Source organism: Phyllostomus discolor, chromosome 7 (assembly GCF_004126475.2).
Source record: "Phyllostomus discolor isolate MPI-MPIP mPhyDis1 chromosome 7, mPhyDis1.pri.v3, whole genome shotgun sequence".
Taxonomy (NCBI): Eukaryota; Metazoa; Chordata; class Mammalia; order Chiroptera; family Phyllostomidae; genus Phyllostomus; species Phyllostomus discolor.
The window spans coordinates 60,985,503-60,992,062 of record NC_040909.2 but is presented as its reverse complement, the minus strand read 5'-3'; the positions used below and the strand labels follow the sequence as shown (position 1 = coordinate 60,992,062).

At 34.1% G+C, this 6,560-nt stretch overlaps 1 non-coding gene across 1 annotated transcript; it reads left to right on the top strand.

Annotated features, from left to right (window-relative positions):
• Nucleotides 1–379: 379 nt before the first annotated feature.
• On the top strand, nt 380–482 carry LOC114502159. The gene has a single exon (XR_003685014.1). It is a non-coding gene; the product is annotated as a U6 spliceosomal RNA (small nuclear RNA).
• The last annotated feature ends 6,078 nt before the right edge of the window (nt 483–6,560 follow it).

Genomic DNA, 6,560 nt, shown 5'->3' with positions numbered 1-6,560 from the left:
CATACCCAACACTATAGGAAGTTATCAACATACAAGAGAAAAGAGCAAGAGGAATAAAAAGAGAACAATAAGAAAGGAACAGAGAACTACAAAAACAATCAGAAAAGAAAGAACAAAATGGTAATAACTACTTAACTACCAATAATTACTTTAAATAAAAATGGACTAAGTGCTCCAGTCAAAAGACAGATTGAATGGTTGAAAAACTAAGACTTGGACATATGCTGCCTATTGGAAATCCAGTTTAGATTGAAAGACACACAAACTGAGGGTCAAGGGATGGAACAGATATTTCATGCAAGGAGAAACAAACAAACAAAAAAGTAGAGTAGCAATACTAATATCAGACAAAATAATATTTAAAACAAAGTAAGAATGCTTGCTTAGGCAGCACATATACTAAAGTTGGGATAATACAGAGAAGATTAGCATGGCCCCTGCATAAGGATGACATGCAAATCTGTGAAGCATTCCATTAAAAAAAAAGTAAGAGACAAAAGAGGACACTACATAATGATAAGGAATTAATCCATCAAGAGGATATAAGTCTTGTAAACATATGCACACCCAATGTGTACCTGAATATATAAAGCAAATATTAACAGATATAAAGGGAGAGATCAACAGTGACACAGTCATAGTAGAGGATTTTAACACCTCATCGACAGTATTTAATAGATTATTCAGACAGAAAATCAAAAAGGAAACAGTGGCCTTAAAAGAGACATTAGACCAGATGGAATTCATTGATATTATTAGGATTTTACCCACAAGCAGAAGAATATACATTCATTTTGGGTATGCATAGAACATTTTCTAGGATAGGCAACATGTTAGGACACAAAACAAATCTCATAAATTTAAGAAGATTGAAATCATACCAAGCAACTTACCAAATCTTAGTGGTATAAAACTAGAAATCAATTACAAGAAGAAAATGGAAAAAACCCATAAACATATGGAGGCCAAATAACATGGTATTAAACAATAAATAGGTTTACAATGAAACCAGGGAGAAGTTAAAATACACCCTAAGAAAAATGAAAATGAATACACAATGATTCAAACTTTTCTAAGGGGGGATATTTACAGCAATTCAGGCCTACCCCAAGAAACAAGAAGCATCTCAAATAATCTAACCTTATACTTACAAGAACTAAAGAAAGAAGAACAAAGTGCAAAACAAATAGAAGGATGGAAATAATAAAAATCAGAGTGAAAATAAACAAAATAGAGTTAAAGAAATCAACAGAAAAGAACAATAAAACCAAGAGCTAGTTCTTTTAAAAAGGTAACCAAAATTACTCTGGCTGGGTGGCTCAGTTAGTTGGAGTAATGTCCAATATACCAAAAGGTTGTGGGCTCAATCCCTGGTTAGGATACATTCGTACATTGGGAGTTTGATCCCTAGTAGGGGCACCTGCAGGAGGCAAACAACCAATGTTTCTCTCTGACTTTGATGTCTCTCTTTCTATGTTTCTCCCTTCCTCTCTCTCTAAAATCAATAAACGTATCCTCAGGTGAGGAATAAATGAATAAATAAACTGGTAATCAAAACTGATAAAATGTTAGGCAGAATGAAGAAAAAAAGAGACAGGATTCAAATAAGTAAAATTGGAAACGAAAGAGGAAAGTGACAACTGACACCATAGAAATGCAAAGAATTATGAGAAAATACTGTAGACAATTATATGCCAACAAATTTAACAATCTGGAGGAAAAGAATACATTTCTAGAAGCATACAATCTTCCAAGACTGAATCAAGAAGAAATAGCAAATCCGAACATACTGATAACTACTAATTAAATTGAGTCGATAATTAAAAAACAACTCCCAACAAACAAATGTCTTGTACTAGATGGTTTCACAAGTGAACTTTTCCAAACATTCAAAGAAGAATTAATACGTATCTTTCTCAAACTGTCCTAAAAAATTGAGGAGGAGGGAAGATTCTCTTATTCATTTTATGAAGTTTGAATCATGAACTTATGAAGTTTTATGAACTCAGTCCTGATACTAAAACCAAACAAATACACTAAAAAAATTATTGGCCAATATCCCTGATGATCGAGAGCTGCAAAAATTCTCTAAAATATTAACAAATCTAATTCAGGAAAACATTAAAAAGATCATGGCAAAATGATCAAGTAGGATTTTTTCCCTGGGCTACAATATCAACAAAGAAATTAGACTGCTACATCATATGAACAAAATGAAGCATAGACATCATATGATCATATCAATAGATGCAGTAAAAGCATTTGACAACATCTAACATTCATTTACAATAAAAATTCTGAGTAAAATGTGTGTAGGTGGAGTATACCTCAACATAATAGAGATCATTCACAACAAGCACATAGTTAAGATCATACTCAATGGTGAAAAACTGAAACCTTTTTCTTTTGCTCAGGGACAGACAAGTATGTGCACTTTCACCTCTTTAACCAACATAATATTGGAAGTCCTAGCTGCAGCAATCAGACAAAAGGAAGAGAAAAAGAAAAATTAATAAAAGACATCCAAATTAGAAAGAAAGAAGCAAAACTGTCACTATCTGCAGTTAACATATATAGATAACTCTAAAGATTCAACCAAAAAAAGATTAGATTAAATGAATTCAGTAAAAATACAAAATCCTTATTCAGATATAGGTTGCACTGTTATACACTAACAACGAACTATTGGAAAGTAAAATTACAATATTATGAAAAAGAATAAAATGCCTAGGAATAAATTAGCTAAAGAAGTAAAAGGCTTGTATTCAGAAAACTACAAGACATTGTTACATGAGGGAATACTACGCTGCAGAAAGAAAGAAGGAGCTCCTACCCTTTGAAAGAACATGGATGGAATTGGAGAGCATTATGCTAAATGAAACAAGCCAGGTGGTGAAATACCATATGATCTCACCTGTAATGGAATCTAATCAGTAAAACAAACAAGCAAGCAAAATATAATCAGAGACATTGAAATTAAGAACAAACTGACAGTAACCAGAGGGAAGATCAGAGGGGGAAAGTGGGGGGGGGCGGGGAGAGAAGGGTTTTCAGGAACTACTATAAAGGACACATGGATAAAACCAAGGGTTGGGTGGGATCAGGGTAGAAAGGTGGGTATGTCTAGGGTAGGGGAGAAATGGAGACAACTGTGCTTGAACAACAATAAAAATAAGTAAAAAAAAAAAAAAGAAACCTATAAGACATTGGAAAATATTAAAGGAGATGCAAATAAGTGGAAGCACACACCATGCTCATGGATAGGAAGAATTAACATTGTTCCAATGCCCATAATACACAAAGCAAACTACAGATTAAATGCATCGCCTAAAAAAATACCAATGGCAATGTTCACAAAACAAATAATCCTGAAATTTACACAGAACCACCAATGATCCAGAATAACCATGGCAATCTTAAAAAATAAGAACCAGTTTGCAGGCATAGTGCTATCTGATACCAAACAATACTACAGGGCTATAGTTATCAAAACAACATGACGCTGGCATAAAAACAGACAATAGACCAGTGAAACACAATAGAGAATCCAGAAATAAACCCACATCCATATGGTCAATTAATCTGTGACAAAGTGAGTAAGAATCTGCAACAGGTAAGAACAATCTGTTCAAGGAACAAGGTTAGGAATACTGGACAGATACATGCAAAAGTGAAACTAGATCACTTTATTACACTATATAAAAAATAAACTAAAAATGGATCAAGACTTAAATGTAAGACCCCAAACTATAAACTCCTAGAAAAAACATAGGCAGTAAACTCTCTGACATTGCTCTTAGCACTATATGTAGATTTTGAAATGTCTCTCCAGGCAAGGGAAACAAAAGAAAAAATAAACAAATTGGATTACATTAAAAAAATACCATCAACAAAATAAAAATAAAACCTACTGAATGGGTGAAGATATTCACCAATGATACATCTGATAAGGGGTAAAATCCAAAATATATAAGGAACACATATGACTTAAGACCAAAAAGCAATCCAATTTAAAAACTGGCAGAGGAGATGAACAGACACTCCTCCCAAGAGAACATACTAATGGCCAATAGACATATGAAAAGATGTTCAACATCAGTATTCATCACAGACATTCATATTAAGACTACAATGAGATATCACCTTGACAGAAACAAGTGTTGAGAATGTTGAGAAAGGAAAAACTCTTGTGCTCCGTTGGTGGGATTGTAAATTGATATAGAACTCTGGAAAAAACAATATGGAGGGTTCTCAAAAAATTAAAAATAAAACTATCTTTGATAAGCAATTCCACTCCTGGGCATTTATCAGAAGAAAGCCCAAATATTAATTAGAAAAGAGCTATGCACCTCCATGTTCATTGCAGCATTATTTACAATAGTCCTGATATGGAAGTAATCTCTCTCAACTAAGTGTCCACCAAAACACAATTGGCTAAAGAAAATGTGGTGCATATATACAATGGAATATTATTCATCCATAAAAGTAAGGAAATATTGCCACTTGTGGTAGCATTGATGAGCCTGGAGACTATTGTGCTAACTGAAATAAATCAGACAGAGAAAGACAAATATAATTTATCTTCTATGTAGAATCTAAAAAACAAAATAAACAAACAAAACAGAGAATCATAGGGAATGGACTGATGGTTGCCAGAGGAGAGGGGGTTTTGGAACTGGGTGAAAAAGACAAAAAGATTAAAGAGTACATATTAGTAGTTACAAAATAGACATGGGATGTAAAAGACAGCATGGGGAATATAGTCAATAATATTGTAATTACTAGGTATGGTGTCAGGATGGTATCAGACTTATCCAGTGATCACTTCAAATATTATGTAAATGTCTAATCACTATATTGTATACCTAAAACTAATATAATAGTGTATGTCAACTGTAATTGTAAAATAAATGTAGAGGAAAAGAGATGCATAAGGTAGATTTCTAAAGCATCTAAGAACAAGTGTAATGTGTGATAACAGGAAAGTTTTTTCCCTTCATAGGCCTCAATTTCCTATCTTGTTGGGGTGGTACTGAGAGATTTCTAGACCTTAATGACTCTGAATTTTCTTATTAAGGGTGATTATTGCATCAGCTTCATCTTTATTTATTTATCCTTTCTGCTTAAGGTATTGTACTGTGAGCAGGATAATAACATTGAAGAAGACACAGACTTTGTCACTGAAGATTTTAAAATCCTAAAGGAAGAAGCCAATGTAAATTATTCCTTGCTAACCCACTGAGATGACCCAGCCTTGCTTTCAGGGACTCTTGCTGAAGGGGCTGATTGATACTCAAGAGATCAGAGAGAGCCTGAGGCTGGTGAACCATAGGGATGGGTATTTCAGGCAGATGGAACAGCATTGAGACTTTGGAAAGAAAGATTAAGGTGGGTAGAAGTAGAGTAAGAAATGAAAGGAAAATGAGAAAGAAGGGAATAACATGATTGCTGTCCTTTTCCTCTAGCCTCCTCAAAGTCCCACCTTCCAGGTCAATGCCTCCTAAACCCTGGACCATGGATCACCTACACTAAAGATGGTGGGAGTTCATCATCACCAAAGCATTATTATATGAAATGTTAAAGGGACTTATTTTAAGAAAAATAAGATTAAACTATGAAATAAAATGGCAAGAACACATATCTATCAACAATTGAATCTAAAAATAAAACTGAGCAAACAAAAAGAAACAGAGACTGAATCATGGATATGGAGAGTGTTTGATAGTTGCCAGATGGGAGAAGGGTGTGGGGGAATGCATGAAGAGGTGAGGAGATTAAGAAGTATGAATAGGTAGTTACAGAATAGCCATGGGGCTGTAAAGTACAGTATAGGAAATGGAGTAGCCAAAGAATTTATACACATGACTCAAGGACATGAATAATGGTGGGAGGTTACCTGGGGGAGTGGGGGATGCTGGATAGAGGAGGCAAAGGGTGGGGGCCCAAGACAATTATAATAGAATAATCAATAAAAATAATTAAAAATTAAAAAATAACTGAACAAAATCCTATAGAGCCCTTTATTTAATCATCATAATAGTGATTTTCATTTCTGACATGCACCAGCATGAACTCAAATGTTATTCATAAAAATTAGGGTTATTTCTTTAAAATTCTACTTGGTTCTACAGGTTATAGTGAGTTTGTATTTGTCAAATGGTTTTCATGCTTAAAAGAAAAGGTAATGACAAACAACCATTGGAACTGCTAGGTTCACTAGCCCTGTGCTAGGTTTCATGACATGCCTCCCTGGCAAATCAGGGACGCTGGAGAAATCAGTATGGATATGAAAGTGAGCACAATATTTCACAGTTAACATGCACTGCTGAGATGAAAGAGAAAATGTATAAGCCTACTAATCTGTTTATTTTTCTTCTTGAAATGATTAATTTAAGATACAGATGTAGGCAGGCTGTTCTAAGTCCAAAGTTTGATCGTGGAGTTTTAGAACTTAACAATGTATGCAAATTTACGAGAAGTGTTACATTGCTAACTTCCAGTTCATATAAGATGCTGTTATACCTGTAATTCAATTTACTAATGGGGAAATTGAGGCTCAT